Raw genomic sequence first — 21965 nt, forward strand, 5'->3', positions numbered from 1 at the left:
ACTCCTGGTCACTTCCCCCTGAAACCTGTTTCCACCCAAGGTCAGTGTGAGGTGCCAGACTGGAGGGAGAAGTGAGTGAATGCCCAGGATTTTTACTCTGTCATCTATGTACTAAGTTTACTGTAGTTCACAGAGGGAATGACGGGAGGGACAGAGAACTGAGAGAGGCTCACCGATAGTAAATAATAAATAATGAAGAGCAAACCAGGAAGAAATTCAGACAGAACGCAGCGCAGCACTCAGGAAGGCTCGCATTACGGCTGTTGTAAACGGTGCTGGGGATGGCGTGAAATCCACTTCAGCTTTTCACAATTTGGCGGAATGTCAATGAGAAGACTGAGAATCAGATCCTAAGAGTAAACAGAGCAGCATGACAACCCTGCCTGGAAGCAGCAATGTCCAGAAGGGACGAACAAACAGGGCACATCTTCACGCCCAAAGTAGACCTAAGATATTCCATGTCTCAGAAAATCAAACCTACTCCAAGAACACAAGACGACCCACACTCACACCATTTTGCATACCTCTGGGTAAACCCTGGAATTGGAATCGTATAGGCACTAAATGAAAAATTCCTCAGTGCTGTGCGCTCAACTCTAGTAACTAAAGGATAATGAGCAAAATTACAGCTAAACAGATACTTCAATTTTCTTCCGTGATCATTTGAATTACTGCCTCTTAATCCTCATTTCCCTGTATTAAAAAATATTTTTTCATAATTTTACAAATTCAGTGACCAGGTACAAAATCTGTATCTCTGAGAGAGTTTTCCCCATTACAGAGACTGACAGGAAGGCAGGGCCACTGAAGCCTTGTTTTCACAGTTTGTGAGCAGAAATAGCACCCTGGGGTGGGGTGGGGGATAAAATTCAGGTGCCCAGAGGGGTGTCCTAAAAGAGGACATGTTTTTAGAGAGGAATTTTATTGTTTAGGAGAATGTTTTTCTAACCTAAAACCAAAATAGGTGTCAAGATCCTTAGCTAGAGAAACTGCCAAGAAAAGCTGAACACACTCCAGGGCGATAAAATCAGGATCAGATTTCAGAACCACGGAAAAGAGCCATACAACTCACAACACACAGTCCCTCATGTTGAATGCATCCAACAACACCGGTGCATTTGGGTGCTGGGATTCTAGATTAATTATGTTTTCACAGTTACAACTTAACATGGGTCCTTTAAGATGCTCCTTCAAAAATTTAAATTAATTATACGCATACACATATTTAAATATTTCTGAACAAATAAAACAATGATTTAAAAACTACTTTAGTCAGCAGTACCTTGTACTCTCTACCGTTTTTCTATGTGAAAACTGAATTTAATCTACATGATGTAAAATTGTCTGAAAACTTATTTCACTTACTAATATTTAAAACCTTTCTCTCAGGTTAAAAGATTTTTTTAACCTACATAGGATATATAGTAAGAGATTCCAGAAAATGTAGATTTATCATCAAATTCACATAAGAATATAAAATCTAAAACACGGTTTGTTTACCCTATGATTTCAATATGCAGCTGTTTCAGATTACACAGTTTCCTTTATCTTTGGTTTTTATGTGCGATCTAATGGTTGTGCTGAAAGAAGAGTGTATTATTTTCAGTTGCTGAGTAACAAATTGCCCCCAAATTTAAACAAGAACATCAAATCCCTTAACCTGGTTGATCTTTATAGATCCAACAGCTGCAGAGTCCACGTTATTTTCAAGTACACATGAAATGCCCACCAAAAAGGCCATAAAATAAGTCCCAATATGGTTTTAAAGTTCTTTTTAAAATCCTATGGCTGAACATCTACATCTCAATACTCTACCTACTCAAAATGTGAACTGCGTTTGGAGTGTGAACACTGATGGGGGTGCAGGGAGGAGTGTTACTTGTGCTCCATGAACCTGCCCGGAGCTATACCATGTGGGCTGAAGGATAAAGTAGGATGGCACCAACTGGGGGAAAACCACATTTGTGTTCAATCAGAAAAGAAACAGGTTTCATTATCTTGTAATAACCTGTAACGGAAAAGAATCTGAAAAAGAATATATGTATATGTATATAACTGAATCACTTTGCTGTACACCTGAGTCCAACATACATTGTAAATCAACTACACTTCAATTGAAAGAAAAAGAAAGGAAGGAAGGAAACAGGTGTAGAAACAGGAATGCTCACCACTGCTGCTGGGTGCAAAAGACACACCCAGGACCACTCAGCTTCCTCCACGGAAATCCAAGAGTCCAAAACAGGACGAATGAAAGAGCACATAAATCCCTAAAAGAAAATACTGTGCAGCTATGTCGGCATAGCTATGGTTAATGGGTGTGGAAATGTATTTATAATCAACTCCAAAAAAGCAGGCTACTACTCAATCCTTTTTATTTAAGAGGAAAAAAGTGTGTGTCTGACTCTGAAGGAAAAAAGCGTCAGGATGCAAAGCCCACTCAAATAACGGCAGTAATGAGCTTTAAGCAGCAAGGGGGTCACGGGTGACTATTTCCTTCTTTGTATGTTTCTTTTTCCTCATAAGAAGCTGTATTATTTTATAGAAGAAAAACAACCAAAAAAAAGAAAAAGAAAGAAAAGGAAGAGGAAGGGAGAAGAGAAAATATTAAAAGATCAATACAACACATTAGCTCATCTCTTTCCAGCATTATGGCTGGGAAAGGGCAACCTGTTTACACTCTTCATAAATTTCTGTAGTTTAAGCTCTGCAGCTGAGCTGCACAATAAGACTGTAATTTAAGTCTCTAGAGGATGCTCTTCATGTGGATTGCAGGAAAAGGATTTGAGAGCCACCCTATTCCTGGCTCACAGAAGAGCCTGACAAGGAGAACTGACCCCAGGAGAAACAGCAGCAAATCACAGACAGGCAGGAAAGTTCTGCATTTTTGACACCATGTGCTCCCAGCCCACGGCAGCTGCAGGGAACAAGCCCCACTACGGCAGGGGCTAGTGAATCAAACATCCAGGACGTTACACAATACCTCGTACCCTGGAATTTTTCCTTTTCCTTAAGATTTCGAGAAAACACGTAAGACATCGGCCGGTTCTGAGCCAGGCACTACGCCGTCAGGAACGCAGGCGTGAATAAGCACAGCAGCCGCGCTCGCCCAGCCCACAGCTCCGGACGCAAGGGGCCAGCGGCTGGAGAGCTCCCGGGAGGAAGAGGAGTGGGCACGGGGCGACTTACCTTCCTCCACCCCATGCAGTCACCTCGCTGTGCAGCCCACCCTGCGCTATCACAGGCCGCGACGAACAGGTGAGGATGTGGCCGCCAGCCCTCCCGGCATCTCACCGCGGGCCAGATACGAGGGGGTGTGGCCACGGCCTGCTCAAGTTGGATTCTAGCAATCAAGAATCCGCTGACTCCTGTGCCAGAGCCCAGCATCCTGCCACAGATTCCTAACACGTTCTGAGTCACTCCTCTGCCTCGTTCCCTCAAGGAGGACAGATAGGAGGGCGGATACAGGCCAGTGATGCCTCCATCACAGCCAACAGTGAAGATGCTGCTGCAGTGTGACAGCACTCGAAGAGGAGCCACGGAGGAAAGAGCGGCTTCCTGAAAGCCAAGCCCACCGGGAGGATGCTGGGATGCAGCCGGGCCACGCCAGCTGCTGGGATGGGCCGCCACTGGGATCAGAACAGAGACCTTGTATGTCGCACGTGGAAACAGTGAGCATAATGACAGGCCTGAGTTGTCGGGAAAGACGTTACATTTGGTTAAAATAAGGGGGGGATGGCATGGAAACCTCTTAAAGATATTTCCATTTAAAACGCTGCAATTTTAGAAGTTCAAAACCTAGGATTATGTCCCAGATATCAAGAAAATCATTATACCCTGGGAAGATTCATGATACTTATTATAAAACAAACATACCAGTATGAGTGGCCCAAATGTCCTTTAAAATACATGCGTCTGAAACAGGAAGGAAAGTGTTCCCCCCACCCATGCCCTCCCCCGCCTTCACGGAATGCACTCAGAGCCGCTTTCCTGACTTGAACTCACTCTGTCTTTATCATCCGCCACATCACAGAGGATGTCGTCGAGATCGAGAATTCCTCCATCTCCATGTTCCAGTCGATGCACCTGTATCCAGTAGTTTGGATCCTGTATGAAAGAATAGACAGCAAGTTAGCATCACCAAAAGGGAACACAACAATTTACACGGGGATAACCTCCTGCCATGAAAAGGAATCGACCTCATCAAGAATATCCCAACTGACTGAAAATTCAAGTGGCTGCCTGTCTTTGGTTGAGTCAATTTTCTTTTTTTTATGATGGAGTCACTCCTGCATGCACGTCCCTTTGGCTCAGACACCAATACACTATTGTAATAGGAACTGCAGAAACGAGCAAAACTCACTGCACACGGAATATTAATTCCTCTGAAGTATGCTGGGTTTCCCATGGTCCGATATGAAATACTTATTAATCCTCCCAATCCAATTTACTGAGATATTCTAATAAGCAAGCAACGTCTACTGTGTGTCTGAAAAGCTCATGTCACAGCTTATCTGAAGAAAAGGAGGTTGCCTGCCTCGGTGGCTCAAAGTAACCCCTACAAACAGGTCTGAATATACTGACACAGAAGAATGTTAAGACCACAAGTGAACAAAGCAAGCTCAGAACAGCATGTGTGCTTGAGTCTATTTCTGTAAAGACAAAGTTACATACACTTGTATGTGTGCATACAGCAATGTCTCCAAAGATGCACACCAAAATTTGCAATGTTTATCCCTGGGGGTGGGACTGGGGGAGAAGGAAGAAAAAAGACTTCATTTTAAGTGTTACACACTGCTACCCGGGGTGTGTGGGTGTGTGTGCACGTTCGTGCATGTACACACACATATATACACACACATACATATACACACAATGTAACATAAAGTCAAGCTCTAAAGTTATGTGAAGAGAGAACATAGTTGTTCCTAAACTTCTATAATCATTCTCTTGTGTACTTAAATGAAAATATACTAAACTATACCTTTTGCCGTTAGCTACTAAATCATCCACAGCACAGAATTACTAACAAAAAGTTCAATTCAAGGTAACAACTCCATTTTCCCAGCCTAACCAGTGATGTTTGGTACAGTTTTTTCTTAAAGGAAAGTCTGGGATGGAGGAGGCACAAGATTAATGAGAGTTAAAGTACAGATTCTGGATCCTACTAAGATCTACTGACTCTGACCTTCCAGGGGTGGGGTCAGGCAATCCATACCCTTGAAGCCCTCCAAGGGCATCTTTAAGAGAGCCATGACTAAGAATCACAAAAAATGGAACACATAAAAAATGCAGAATTATCAATCCCTGTCATTTCTAACCAGCACAGAAGGCAGTCCAGACCCTAATTCTCAAAGTTATTAAACATTATCATAAAAACTACTATGCCAATAACCCAGAGTTCCTCTGTACCCTTATCTGTCTAGATTTCTTTAATAGATTCAGTGCTGAAATCAACTGTTCATCCAGAAAACGGAGAGTAAGCTTGTAGAAAACACGCACACCACACACACACACCACGCACACACCACACACACGACACACACACATCACACACCACACACACACCACACACACCACACACACACCATACACACACCACCACCACACACACGCCACGCACACGCACACCACACACACCACCACACACACCACACACACACCACACACACACCACGCACACACCACACACACACCACACACCACACACACACCATACACACACCACCACCACACACACGCCACGCACACGCACACCACACACACACACACACCACACACACCACACACACATCACACACACACACCACCACACACATCACACACCACACACACACCACGTACACACCACACACACACACACCACACACACCACCACCACACACACACACACCACACACACCACCACCACACACACACACACCACACACACACCCTTGGCATCCCCTTCACTCACTGGTCCTTACTCTGCATAATTCCCTGGTTACAATGTCATCCAGAGAGTTCTTAAGAAACCCACTGCTGTGAGTCCAGCCAGTCTCCAGAATTTGTCGTTTCTGGAATTGTTGAGCTGTTGAAGAACAAAGTCCTGAAGCAAACTCCACTCCTACTCTTCTTTACCAAATGGTATTAACTCTCCAAGAGAAATGGGGAAGAATGAATAACCTGGGGGCGCATAAAGAGAAAGTCATCACCCCCAGCCACTTACCACTGATCCATCCTGCCCTCCGCTTCCCCCAAGCAAGCTGCAGGATGACCTAATCAACCTATCAGCTTCCACTTCTAAAACAACTCTGTGCACACAGAAGCAGGCTGACCTCGAAAATGTAGCTTATAAAAAACACACTCTAAAAGCCTCTTAATCCTCCGCACTCTTTCCACATGAGATCACAACCTACTGCCTTTCTATAACACTTGGAGCTACTCCTCTGAAATAAATTCCCTCCTAAAGATTTCCCAACCTCTTAAATGGTACTTGAAAACCTGCTACGGTCCAGCCTCTCTCCCACCACTTCCCCTCTCACATCCCGCACTGTGCCCTGTATAACTGCACCCCTCCTCGCATGCCCAGTGCCTGGGGACCCACCTTACCCCCTAGGCTGACCATTCCCACCCATCAAGACTCCTCAGCCATCCTCTTCTCCAAGAGCTTCTCCTGACCGGAACACCCCAAGGAAGGTTAGAGCTCTATCTCCAGCCTCACTGTTAATGTATCTAAAAACCATAAAGGTATGACGCAAACTAATATATAGAGGATGGATAAACAATAAGGTCCAACTGTACAGCACAGGGAACTGTATTCAATACCCTATGATAAACCATAATTGAAAAGAATATTTTTTAAAAGAATGTATATATATATGTGTGTGTGTGTGTGTGTATGTAACTGAATCACTTTGCTGTACAACAAAAATTAACACAACACAACTATACTTCAATAAAATTTTTTAAAAGCCGTAACAGTATGGAAAATGTGCTCAGATGTCAACTTTGAGCCTTTAAAAGCTGTTAATACTGTATTTTCCAAATGCTAAAATAATAGTACAAAATCTTCTGCTGACCACACTTTGCCCTCGAGCTACCACACCTCGACCCTCTTGACAGCAAAAATTTTTAAAGATCTGTTGTCTCAGATTCTTCTCCCATAACCCTGTTCCAATCAGGCTTCCTCCCCACCATGGTTGCAAAACTGTCCGTCAAGGTCACCAACAGCCTCCATGTTGCTAAAGGAGTTCTCCAGACCCATCTTCCTTGGTCTATCAGCGGAATACGACGCCGCTGGTCACTCCCTCCTCCTTGAAACACTCTGCAAACCTGGCTCATCATCCTTCAACGATCTGATCAAGTCTAATTCTGAGATTCAGTTGTTGACTTCTGCCTCCCGAGGGGTCCTAATTCAACGGTCAGCTATGCCTAGTAGCCCTGACAACACCATATCAAGGCACTCATCAGGCTGGTGCTTATTAAACGTCACTCCATACCATGTGCTGAATGGAAAGGACCATTTGGAGAGAAGGCACCAAGAGGGAATCATCAGTCATCTCGAGAGAGCACAGCACACTAAAAACTCAAATCTGAGCAGTGCACGCGAGAAAGACCTCCTCCCGCAAGAGTACGAACACCAGGAGGGAGGCTTTTTGCCACTGAGAAATACAACTCCTTGGAAGAGTCGTCTCTCAGGAGATTTTAACTGACAGCCTTCATGCACACGATTCTCTCTCGATACCCAGAGCACTCGCTGTGTTTTCAAGGAACAGTCAAGTACCCGTGAGGGAAAACTTTTCTAAAAATTTAGACCATATTCGTTGATTCCACTTTGTGTCAGTCTACACTAAGTTTGAAATAATAAGGAAAATCATTGCTGTCCTGGCTGTAGAAACTTAGAAATGTACCTGAACAGAAAGCTGTGATAAGCCACTTTTAAAAATACCAAAAACATTAATTCTACAATCTGTAGACCTGTCATTGGGTTAAAAAACAAACATGACACAACACTCGATTTTTTTTAAAAAAGTTTCACTTATGCTATGTACATATAAAATAACCAAAGATTTAAACACTAATAATAAGTTTACAGTATGATGAACAAAAATCCATCACACATGAGCAAGAAATGAGAGACAAGGTTCGTCCAACAAGTGGCTGGAGAGAGGGCTACCAAGAAGCAAATGTCCCCTCCAGACGAGGCTCCCCAGGACGGATCCAAGCCCAGAGAAGGAATTGGGAGGCAAAACCACACACAGAATCACTGCTTCTCCCCCAAGATGACTGGGAAAAAAGATGGAGGGAACATTCCTATGACCAGCTAGAATGAAAGCACAGAGATATGATAAGACGCAAGTTGCAAAGAATGCTGATACCCACCCTGTCCCAGGACACAGGAAGAGTCCTAATGAAAGACTGACTCCTATCCAAATTTCCAGAAATCTCTCACACTCCATAAAGAGCACTGTCACACTGTACAACAAGATACTGAACTTTTGCGAGTGATGATCTGGGTAACACAAAAGCACTGCATATTTTATGCCCGTGCAAATTTCAAGAAAAGCATCTACAAATAGAAACAGTACCCTACTCTTGCATTAACCATGGCGTACAGCAATGGTCTATATCCTGTCAAATCTTCAAGTGAGAATATACTTGTAAACGTTAAGGCTAGAAACTTCATGTTGATCCAAAAGGATCAAGTATTTACTATGTGTGAAGCACTGACAGTCATTACCTACTGTGAGAAATTAAAATTTATCAGATAAAACAAAGAGTTAAAAAGAGACAGACCATGAGTCATAAGAAAACTAAACATAAAAATGCTTTGTGAGTTCAGAAGAGGAAAAGATTACATTCACTGAAAAGATGTGGGAAAGGTTTGTGGTGAGGTTTTAGCAGAATCAGATGCCAGAAGAGGGAGGGTGGGAAGGAGGGAGGGAGGGAGGGAGGAAGGAAGGAAGGAACTTCCAAAAAGTAAAATACAAGTCACCACAACAAAGGGAAAAGGAATCAGAAATCAGAATGGGTTGGACCTTCTCAAGAGCAACACCAAAATCTAGGTGATAATAGAACACTGACTTCAAAATTCCTAAGAGAAATGGTCTACAACATAGAATTCTAGACTTCAGCCAACAACTACCAGAAAAGTGTGAGTGAAGGTAGAAAAGGACATGTTTAGAAATGCAGTGTCTCTAAAAAATTACCCTCTGTACCTTTCTCAAGTGAACACTAGAGGATGAGCACCAACAAAACCCAAGACATAACCGTGAGTGAGGAAGGCATGGCATGTGAAGCAGGGGGCAGACACAGGAGAGAACTGCCAGGGGGCGGTCCAGCCAGGAGCCATCCCCAAGACTAGGCCGGGAAAGGACCCGACGCAACTAAACACACCCAGATGCTACTTAACAGCTGGCAGAGCTGGGATGGAATTAGCTGCAAATTCATAGAAAACCAACCAAATGGAAAAAAAAAAGTTGTTCATTTCAGGGAAAACACAAAACTTGTGAAGGAAAGAAAGAGTAATCGAGGTATCTTTCATACATGGTTCAGCTATGAGAAGCTTTTAATACGGAAAATAGTGTGAACGTCAAGTATTTAATCAAAATTATAACTACTTTGGGGGGAAAGAGGTCTAAAAAGTGTGTGTGTGTGAGAGAGAGAGAGAGAAAGAGAGAGAGTCAAAGCACGCGTGGGGCAGTGAAAAAGGGTTAAATCTTCCACATTGAGTCAAAAGACAGATGACACCCCCACCCCCGGCCCTGCAAAAAAAAAGAACCGACATAAGCACTCACACAGAAATATGGAGGAGAATATGGAAAGGATCAGGTACAAGAGTTGGAAACGGCAACATATGTAGGAGGTACTGCTCTTTTTCATGAGAATCCTGGTAGAACTATCTCACTCTGAACATCTATAATGTTCAAAAGCAAAAAGACGAGAAACCGTTTGAAAAATGCCTTAAAATAACGTGCGTGGCACACGGCTTCAAGGTTAGCAACCGTCCATCCCATGAGCCGAGGATAACTGTGTCTCAGGACAAATGAAGTCATTGGTAATGACATCACACTTACTGACAGAAAGCACTTCCTCGTTCAAGTCACTAGAAGAGGACAATCGAGGATTGATGCCTCATGCTAGATACTCTTGGTTAAGTATCTCTCCAATCTACTTAAACCAAAAACAAGACATTTAAAATATGTTCCAAAGTTCTTTTTTTTTTTTAATGAATCATTGGTATTTCAAGACAGACGTGGTAGAGTCCTCCTGCAGTATCTGTAGGGTGGTTGGTTCCAGGACACCAAAATCCACAGGCGCTCAAGTCCCTTGTACAAAATGGTGTCGTTTTTGCATATAACCTACCACATCCCCCTGTCTACTCTACATCATCTCTAGATGATTTATAATGCTGAATACAATGTAAGTGCTATGTAAACAGCTGCCCGTGCAAGTGGTAAATTAAAGTTTTTCTTTAGGAACTTTCTGGAATTTTTAAAAATATTTTCAATTGAAATCTGTAGAAAAGATTGAATCTGAGACGCAGAACCCACATATAACGGATACGGAGGGCCGACTATACGTGCGGTTTTGACCTTAGCTACTTTAATCATTTCCACTTCAGAAATGCCTATCAAGTATAAATTCAAACCACAGGACCCATTTCCAATTTCGCTGCAGTAACATTACACAGATTTTTTGCTGCCTTCTCAATAAAGGCAGAAAACATAGCTGCTGTTCAACACAGATCACCATTAAACACCAGCCAGTGCCTCGTGGTAAGTGCACTCCGCTGCCCCCCACTTTTCCACCCCAAACCACACCCAACACCCATGCCACCACCTCATCACCACAACACAACAGAGCAAACCACAAACCTGCTGCCTCCCTTGAAGAGTGGATGGCTTCATTTAATATGTCAATCAAAAACGGAAAAGGCAGCCTGAAACCAAAGGTGAATTCCAACTTCAAGGAGATAACATTCTGGCATTTTGCTTTATTAGAACCAGCACATAATCTCTCATAGGGTCGCATGTTAGCCCAGTAATGTGGGAAAGCAGCCCATTCTTGACCTCTCTACCTGTGACATCACTTTCAGAACAACGTAGAGATCGATTGAGCCATGGATGCTCCCCGATTCCGGCCCCACTCCACAGAGATCATGTACAAGAGATCACAGAGCTGGCTCGGGAGACGGAGCCAAGGCAAGAACGAGAATGCAGTAACCACCAGTTACATCTGCATGGCATTCATGTGCATTATCTAATGTGATGGGAGGGTTTATAATCCCTATTTTCAAATGAAAAAAACTGAGACTCAGAGCGTGTAAGTTGCTGACAAGAAGTCACAACTAATAAACGCTGTCAGCCGGGACTCGGCCCTACGTCTGCCGACTCATTCCCAGCACTTTCTCAGACCCACACGGATGGTTTCCAACGACAGCAACACAGGCGCTCGTCTTCCTACAGCCCTTCCTCCCAATCTCTTCCCAACAGCACCATTTTTAAAATATTTTGCATAATGGGGAGGTCCATGAAATATTTATTTTAATAAAAAAGTTTTGCCTGTTTAAAAAATCAAGTCTGAAAAACCACTCACCTAAGTATTACACTACAGTTCTAATCTCATCCATGATTTGAAGCAGTAGCTCTCTAAGTGGGATTCCATCCCAGATCAGCATCACCTGAAAACTAATCACAAGTTCCAAATCTCAGGCTCTACCCTGGTCCGACTGAATCGACATTTCTCAAGGCTGAAATGCTTTGTGTTTCTTCTATGTATCATTATGTATTATGTTTTAGCTCATAAATACATGGGTTAACGCTTATCATGAACACTTTTTTTTTTTTTTTTGCCACTCCACACAGCATGTGGGATCTTAGTTCCCCGACCAGGGATCGAACCTGTACACCCTGCAATGGAAGCACAGAGTCTTAACCACTGGACCGCCAGGGAAGTCCCATGAACACTTCTTAAATCAAACAGATGTTTGTTACTACATCTTAAAAACCGTCACCATGAATACATACACATATGTTTGACATTCCTGGGATGACCATATAGGTGGTTATACATATATTCGCAGTGTCAGATACAAATTTCGCAGTATCGGATACAAATTCTTTCTCCGAGTTGTTTCACCTCTAAGCTCTTTGCAGAGAATTGCAAAATCCATATCTCTAGACCAGAGCCCTCCAGGCACACCAGCCTCAGACATCGACCTCTCTCACTGCATGCGACTTTGGGAGCTGTCTGAATTCCCCGGGGAGCTTGTTTGATTGCTTGCCAGGAAATTTTAATGCCATGAATAAAAGCATGTCTGTTTGGGAACAACTAATAACTGAACAATATTTTTATCAAGTCCTATTTTGATTCTAATTTATGAAGCTTATATTCCTTATCTTCCCCCTAAAAGCAACTTATTATCTTCAGTTCTACTGGCAGCAACATCCTCCTCGGACTTAATCTAATCAAGCCATAAACCTAGCCTCTCTACAGGAAATACAGGGGATAGAGAATCAAGTCAAATGACACCACAAGGAAACAACCAGACAAGTCCAGAATATGAGACCTTTGATAACACAACTGCACTGATTTCTTTTTTTAAAAAATCCACGTTGTCTAATATCTGGGTGCAATATATGATCCTAGAATGGATCCTGCATCTGGAGAGAAAATTTATTTCAAAAAAACAAAACAAAACAGTGCTGGGACCATTGAAGAATCTGTCATATCATGTGACAGAATTGACAATTGGAAAATTTCCTGGATGTGAGCAGTAAAGAGTAATCATATAAGGGAATATTCTTGTTTTTAGGGGATATGTGAGGTACTTAGGGGTGAGTTGCAGGGAGGGAGAATTTGGTACTATGCATCAATATGCTTAAAATTGAACATACCCATTAACCCTGGAATTTAAAATGTCTGTCTACATGGTCAAGATGTATATATGAAATCAGATGTTTTAAGAAACAGTAATACAGAATAGGAAACCAGCCTCATACCCAACAATTAGAAATTGGCTGAGTACATCCTATCAATGAAACACTATACAGCAATGTAAATGCTGTGCACAGAATATCATGGAAGGTATCATCTCATCTTTAGTCTGAAGACAGTGCAACCTGCAGACACGGACAAAAGGTACCAACGGCTACACACAGTTGGCAGCCCTTGTCTCTACCTTCTGGTTTTCCATAGCAAACATATATGTGCAATCTTACAACTGTATCGCCTTAAATAACGAGTGAACACATCCCTTCCTGTCCCCTTCCTTCTTCTCCTGTTCTCAATAATGGAATCACCTGCTAACTCATTTCACTGGTTCCAGACCGCTCCCTTCCCAATCCTGTCCACATCCTGCAACCACCTCCATGTTCACAAAACACCTGTTTCATCGTGTCCCTGCCCCGTGATGAGTCACTTCCAGTGACTCACTACATCCTAAACGTTAAGACCCAACGTCCTTGGCCAAGCACTCAATGGTCTCTCCAGGCCCGCTTTTCCGGGCTCTCCATGGATCCCATCCCCAGCACTCGGAGCAGCGCCCGAGACAGCTGGTGCTCAGTAAACGCTAGTTCCTCCCACTCCACACATCTGCACGCTTTCACGCCCACGGCTCCAACGGCCCAGGCTGTCTGTGCCTCTCCTGATGGAGAACACAAGCACCTCCTGTGTGAAATGTGCTCCAACCCCAAGGTGTTCATCTAGACCACAAATTTGTCACTTAATAGCCTATCTCCTTGTACATGAGTGGTGTTTTGTTATCTCTAGATAAGTTCCTGAAAGGCAGGGAGCATCTTCTGCTCTTTTTAGCACAGAACAATGAACAAAACACCATACTGTTGTATAAATAATGTGTAAAATATATATGAATAAAGTAATAACCCTATTGAGCAAAGAAAAAAATTTCAACAAGACTTTCTCAGAGACTATAATCAACAAATGCAGGCTTGTGCTCCCCTAACTGCCAAGAGAAACCCCGTGGACACAGGTGCCTTGTCATGATCACACCCCCTTCACCCCGTATCCTCAGACCCCAGAGCTCACTCAAGAACCGCAGTGTGACTATCCCGGCTGACATTCCAGACGACGTGAGCTATGGGGAAAGAAACCTTCCAGATACTCTACCCTTCCAATGTAAAGGAACCCAATTTCCAGCAGAAACACCTTCATGCTCCCCCACAGAGCTGCATCCCGAGCACCACCGCAGGTCTGGAAGACCAGGAAAAAGTGAGTTTACGCCTGGATAAACCTGCCTACGACCCATGAAAGGGTGGGCCAGACAACAGCTCACCTGGACCAGCCAAGTTCTTCCTGCTCATGTCCCGGTGAGTGTCGGGATGCCCAAAGCAGGGTGTGGGCAGTACTGTCACCTGATGGGCCAGAGACACCAGAGAAGGGGTGTGAGGTAGCATATGAACCTGAGTCCCTAAAAACAATGTAGATCTACAGGATTCTGCGCCCAAACTCCAAGCCTCTCCTTCCAGGCATGGTGACCACCAGAGCTCTGAAGGTAGGTGCCTGCTCTGGGCCTCCCCTGGACCTCCCCATCCCTGCCCTGACTCCACAAAGGGCCAGCGGTGGGGCCACTCATGCACAGTGACTGTTTTCACGACACTCATTCGTGGGAAATGCTTTCAGCTCCATGTGCAGACGTGAGGACAGGGGAGCAGGAAACCTAACCTGAGATCGTCACACATGTAATTACAGGTGAAGAGGAAAGGGAGTTTCAGCTCATGACGCCAACTTCTAAATTCCTGCTATGCTCTTTCTGACACACTGCCTCTTGCACGAGGATCAAACAGATTCGTCAAGGGGACAAATATGGAAGGGAAAATTTGATCAAGATAGAGTCCTTTCTTCTTTTTTTTTTTGCTTAAAAAAGGGCTTCCCTGGTGGTGCAGTGGTTAAGAATCCGTCTGCAAATGCAGGGGACACGGGTTTGAGCCCTGGTCTGGGAAGTTCCCACATGCCGTGGAGCAACTAAGCCCGTGAGCCACAACTACTGAGCCTGCATGCCACAACTACTGAAGCCCGCATGCTCTAGGGCCTATGCTCTGCAATAAGAGAAGCCACCGCAATGAGAAGCCCGCACACCGCAACGAAGAGTAGCCCCCACTCACCACAACTAGGGAAAGCCGGCGCGCAGCAACGAAGACCGAACGCAGCCAAAAATAAATAAATAAATTTTTTTTAAAGAATGGAAAAATATATCACCCACCAATTAACAGACTTGACTAACTTCAGTATGAGGAAGTAATGCTTTACCCCATGCTACCTATAAAGACACACTGATTTAAGAAGTGTTTCATTCCAGCCATGCACCTGGCAGTGCTGGATTCCAAGCAGCAGAAAAATACAACCCATAACCATTAAAACCAGGCCTCGGTCCCCTCAGGGCAGGGACCCACCCTTCAGCCTCAGTGGCCCACGGCACCTGTGCAGTTCTGGCAATATCTGAGATCTTTTAAAGCGAACTAAAATGCTGAATGTTTTTCTAGTGTTTATAAAGAAATAACCAACCTAAGAGATTCTTAGGGCTTTCACCCAGCCTAACAGAAGAAAAATCTCCCCTCTCCTGTTTACTCTCCAACCAGCCAACAAGAGAGGCTGACTCAAACCAACAGGAATTTCTCTGACCTGGAAAGAAAGCCTCCCTGAAACATGAGAAACTCTAAATAGCTCAGAATTCTAAAACGAACCAACCATAATCTGACCCCAAAGCAGCTCTCCACTGCCCCCTCATATTACTTAATCCAAAAACCTCCTCCCAGTTTTTCTTTAAAGAAGTTATCTCAAATTGCTTAAAAATCCACAATTAATTCCTTACACCTGGCAGTACCCGACCAGGCTGAATCAGAATAAATACTCCTGAACTAACAGAGGAGATGGTGAGGAAACGGTGGGTTTTGATGGAGAACTTGCACCTACCTGGGGTCTCCTCGTTGGAAGCCTGGGCACGCAGCCGTCCAGCCGCACTCTGTGGCCCCTACACCTAAATCCAGCACAGCCCCCCGCCGCGAGGGGTCCGGGGCGGGGAGGGCCGCGGCACCAGCACCTCGCACGCCTGGCCCCGAGGCGGGACGGGCGGTGCTCAGAGCGCGGCTCAGGCCGCCGGCCCTCGGGAGGGAAGGAGGAGGGGCCTGACCCAGTGTCTGCGGCGACCGCCGAGGCCGGAGGTGGGCGTCCTCCTCCCGCCAGGCCGCGGCCACCATGGATCCAGGGAGGGAGCAGTGATGGTGTCGTCGACAGATGGGCCAGAGCCGGGGACTCCTCCCGAGTCTTATGACCACGGACATCTCTGCAGACAAGGAACACGCGCCAGCTTTCGGGATGATTTTCAGGAGGGGGACGAGAGACAGACAAAGGGCACACAGGCCCCGCATACACCCAGATCCAGGCCGGTGGGTCCGCGGCATCTCCTTGCCGTTCAGCTTGCTGCGACTCATTTGGACCCTCCTGGAAAGCCAGCCCCACCTCTTGCCCTGTGGAAAGCTTTACCCAAATGCCACTTGCCGCTAACCTCTACCTCTCCCCAGCGTCGGCCTTCCATCCCGCTTCACGCTTTGTCCTGTCTCTCCACAGCACGCACACCCACGTCTCGAAGGCGTGCACGCTTTACAGTGATCCCCGCTAAGGAGCCCGCGGACCTGATTCACGCCCTCGCACACCTGCGGAGCATCCGCGCTACGGCAGGCCCTGGACAGACGCAGGGTTTATGGCAGCAAACGGTCCCTGCCCCCTGGAGTCGCTAGCAGATGAAACAACAGGGACTCTCGCTTCAACACGGCCCCAAAGCCCAAAACTCATCGACACGCTACTGGTGATCTCAAACCAAAGATCAGTTTGTACTCCTTTACAAACTCATTTGTTTCAAAATGCGTTGGCGCTTAGATTTTTCCTGAAAATCCCTAGTGCGACTCATAAAGTCATCTGGGTTTATCTGGTCAATTTCAAGTACATTTGAAATGGGGGAATTTTAAAGGAAGGGCTCCAAGACACTTTATGAAATGACGTAAAGGAGAGGATGCAGGTTAATACCGTATAATTTCTTAAACCCTTAGATACATGCTTAGTTCGCTGTCCTTGTAACATTTTCCCATATGAGGTATTTGAAGTTTAGGTTAACGGTGCCTTCAATTTATTGCTTCTGAGAAATTACGGTGCACGGCATCTCAGAAACAAACAAACGAACGAACCAAAACACACCGAGCGGCACAGTCGAAGCACTAAAACAGAAAACATAGCCAGCCCAAACCCAACCAGCCTGTACTGACCCTGTTCTGCCGCATTACTTTAAAGTGTCCGATAAAAACCATGCATGGAAGCAGAGAAGCAAATTCGCTGTATGGGAATTCAGGGAAAACCTAACTACACAACTAGTGATTCAAGGGCGAAAAGGACTAACCTCAAATAACAATAGAACTTGGAACTCTAAACTTATCAGACGGGGTGGGGGACAGCAAAACTGAAGGGAAGCTGGTCTGTGGAGCTTTGAACATGCACACATAGAGTGGGTGGGGCAAGGAAGCCTGGCTTTAACGACAGAGGCTCCAGTGGGCGCATCACCTGTTCATCAGTCAGTAGCCACGAAAAAGGGCAGTGAAAGGACCCCACGGGCCGACGCGGCACAATCATTTCCTCCTTGCAAACACCTGAGGCCGTGTGTGTCTCAATGAAGGGGGTGGGCTACCTCTGAGGTTCGTTCACACATTGCTCGAGCAGTCACAAAAATTCAACACACTCCAGGCCGCTCTCCTTCTCAAAGCGGAAGGAAGATAAGCATTTCCACAACCACCATAATGCAATCTTGAGAGCAACTTGTGATGCAAAATTAAAACTACCTAACCTCCCCTACAACATTCTCTGTTGACACACGTTTACAAACGTGTGTCTTTGCAGCAGCAGCGTTCTGAGCTCTGTTGATCCCATGCACCTTTCCAAACCCAGGGACAGCAGGAAGCAAGGCCACGGGCCCGTCCAGATTACTGGAAGATTCCTGCCAGCAGGAACAGTCGAGGATATGGAAGAACATCCATCCACGTGGAGGCTCCCAATGACTGAAAACATTGCACACTTACTACCCAGTTTAACAGCTGCAGATAACAGGGTGGCACGTTACACACCACCAGATGATGAAGATCTTAGCGCTCGGTCTGAAAGTAGTACTTGTGTTTTAGGACAAAGCGGGTACTGCCAGGTTTATGTAAGGCCCCTGTTCTCCAAGACTTTCAAATCAACTTTGGGAGGCAAGCCATAGGTATGTGGAAAGTTCACTAACAATATCCAGTTATCAAAATTAAATGCCAACCAAGTGGTACAGGAATTACAAAAACTCAGAAAACACCAAAGGCAAAGAACACTTCATGAAGGAATTATGTGTCACCTCAAATGGGGGACATCTCTTAGGACAAAGGTGGAGGCTAAGACATACATGGCATGTTTGAATAGCAGGGAATAAAGCCCAGACTCAACACACACCATCAACACTTGTCTCCTACTTGACTTTTTCTCCCTCCCCAGGACCGGGCTGTGCTGAGCTGAGCTGCACACACAGGACCCCCGGGGGCCAGGCTACAGAAGAGTCTCTCTAAACTCAGAAGAGGCTCTCTAAACCCAAGTGGGAATCGCTGACACTCAAGCCCTAATCCAGATGTCATCTAGAGCTTCATGTTTGCTCTAAACAACTATTTAAACAAGCTGTCACCCACAGAAGCAGCACATGTGAACCCGCAATCTGAGATCTGACAAGCATTTCCAAAGACCCCAAATCATTTTTTTTAATTCCAAAATTTTAAGGCTTATGGGATTATTTTGGGACTACATTCTCCCCCCACCCCCACCCCCAATCCCTCCTTCCTCTTTTTGAAGTTAAATCCTATCTAGGTGAAACTCCCATCCCTCAAATGTGTTTAACAATAACAGGTCCTTAAAACACCCCCTCCGAGCACAGCAGCAGCGCTTCCTGTTTATCAAAGGACGAAAGTAAATAGCAGGTCAACAAGACTGGACAAGGAAAACAGAAAACCCGTCTGACCTGTGCTGTGTGAGCAAGAGAAGCGGCCCTGCACCCGTGGCATCAGGCGTGTCCAGCCTGGCCCTCTGACCTCCTCCTGCTACAAAGATACCGCCCTGCTCACGTCACAGCAGAGCCATGAATAGCACGAAAGTGACTGAATTAGCATAACACCAGCGCATCCGCATATGTGAACACTAGGGCCCATTCTTCCTGAAAATCTCTGGTGTCGAACAAGAGGCAAAGCCCATCTGGCCTTGGTGAGTGTTTGTTTTGACACAAAGCCTCTGTGTGGGCCTGTCCTACAGTCACATGACATTCCTGCAAAAACTTGTCTCTGTTCTGGATGGACCCACACACAAGGGGACTGGCACCAAAATTTCAGTTTGTGGTGCAAGGCATGTTGGGAAACAATTGCTCCCACAAGTGAATGTAAATAGAGTGTAGACGACTGACACTCAATTTTTCTTTCTTTTTTTTCTTCCTTCCTTCCTTTTCTTTAAAAAAAAAAAAAGAAAAGCTGCCTTTGAAATGATGCCATTTTGTACCATGTCAAGACTTCTTCTCAACTCATCTAAAATAAAACCTATAGATACACAAATATATACCACTAAAGTCCTTAAAATGTGCCCAGTTATTTAGGAAGGCAAAATCCATCATAATTTAAATAAAATAATTTGCCTTTAAGGACTGTCACTCTCATTTAATGAGAAGTCACAATGTTATGAACTAAGAAGACAGAACTTTTCAGACCAATTAGAGGGCATTTGATACAACTTTGGGCCCCATCACAGCAGAAAGGCAATGGAAGTATCTTGAAAAGGGTGATGCATTAATTCTAACTCTACACCAAATATTCAAGCCCCCTTGACAAAGCTTACACAAAGGAATACGATACGGAAGCAAACTGGACTCGGTTAAGTGTAAATCCTAAGCAAGGTCCACTCTTCACAAAGACCAGTGGCAACCAAATGAAGTCAATGCCAGAGGCGAGGAGGTTGCGTTCTAAAGATAACAGAATTCTAACCTTTAAGTTAAGTTTCTTTCTTTCTTTCCTGTATCTCCATGCTGTCTTTGAAAAGAGTCAAACAACCCTGGAAAGAATAGAGTGTAAAGTAAACCATGTGAAGAAGGAAAATGATGTGTTTTCCTTCACCATCAAATGAAGCAGCGCTTCATTCCCCAAGCACGGCAGGGACGCCTGACTAGCATCTGGACTTTGCTGGATGGGGCTGGGCGGGGGGGGGTCCCTCTCCCTGAGAGTGTCCAATGTGCACAAGGGATGGGCAAGTGACCGGGGTGCTCAACCCCCACAGCTCAAGGCACAGACGCTGCTGGACCGGCATCTCCCGGAGCTGTCAGAAGCCCCACTTTCACCAATCAGGACAAGACTGAAGAAGAAGGTGAGAGATCTAACAAGTAGGATGATTCAGTATCTGATGGAAGATACACATAAAGCATTAAGTATCACTGCCAATCTGAGTTAGATGAAAAAAAAAAATGTGTACTGCGTTACCCCAATACCTTCAATTAAGCATCTATTAAGTTACAAATATATACGCTCTACACTAGAAAAACATTGGCTTGTTATCTTCTAAATAGTAATAAGTAAGACTTCACCCATCGCCACCCTGTCCTTCACCCTTGCATCTTCTGGTGGACATCACCTTCAGAGAAAACAAGTCATAGTTTACCTGCCACACATTTTTTTTTTTTTACACAGATGTTTTTGTATATAATTTTCCACTTGTTACAATTTTCTAAATAGTCATTTAAACATTTTAGATGTAGTGTGATTTATTTTACTATTTTTTTAACATCTTTATTGGAGTATAATTGCTTTACAATGTTGTGTTAGTTTCTCCTTTATAACAAAGTGAATCAGTTATACATATACATATATCCCCATATCTCCTCCCTCTTGAGTCTCCCTCCCTCCCACCCTCCCTATCCCACCCCTCTAGGTGGTTCACAAAGGACAGAGCTGATCTCCCTGTGCTATGTGGCTGCTTCCCACTAGCTATCTATTTTACATTTCCTACCACACATTTTAAGAGTAAACTGGCTCAGTGCACAGGGTCCCTGCCAACCACGATCACAGGAAGCATCCATGGAGGCGCCATGACGGTCAGGAACTGAGGGGACAGGCCTGGCTGCTCCATCTCCAGTGGGCACAGGGCCACTCACACTCGGTGTTCAACAGGGCAGCCCCTGTTGAACAGCACTCCCTCCTCATGTCAGGATACATGCTCAAGGCCTCCAGCTCAAAAACTTTTAACTTCATATTATTTGCCTCTGCATTTGGGATATCGCAAAGCATGTTTAAAACCCCTTCCAAAACAGAATGGCCTTTACAAAGCACAGCCAAGAGCAGGGTGTTTTTAGTTCAGTGTTCTCGTCTGCCAAACACATATATTGACTTGAAGGGTAGAGGTTGCCCTTGACTCTCGTGTTTCCAATAAAACCTTAAGAGGAAAAGTCATCAACGACAGCAGAAACACACACACACCAGCAAAGTCATCATACGTATTATGACTTTCTGGAGCTTTTTCCCCTTAAACGAACATGGTGCCTTACCGACTCCCCAGATTTTATCTGTCACAGATAAGATGGTCTTCTTTCAACCTCTTTCAGCTCAGATCACTGTATAGTTCAAACAATTCTTTAAAAATCAAAATGCAGGGTTTCCCTGGTGGCGCAGTGGTTAAGAATCCGCCTGCCAATACAGGGGACATGGGTTCGAGCCCTGCTCCGGGAAGATCCCACATGCCACGGAGCAACTAAGCCCGTGCGCCACAACAAGTGAGCCTGCGCTCTGGAGCCCGCGAACCACAAGTACTGAAGCCCGCATGCCACAGCTACTGAAGCCCGTTCGCCTAGAGACCGTGCTCCGCAGCAACAGAAGCCACCACAATGAGAAGCCCACACACAGCAACAAAGGGTAGCCCCCGCTCACTGCAACTAAAGA

Source organism: Neophocaena asiaeorientalis, unplaced genomic scaffold (genome assembly GCF_003031525.2).
Source record: "Neophocaena asiaeorientalis asiaeorientalis breed wild unplaced genomic scaffold, Neophocaena_asiaeorientalis_V1.1 scaffold781, whole genome shotgun sequence".
NCBI lineage: Eukaryota > Metazoa > Chordata > Mammalia > Artiodactyla > Phocoenidae > Neophocaena > Neophocaena asiaeorientalis.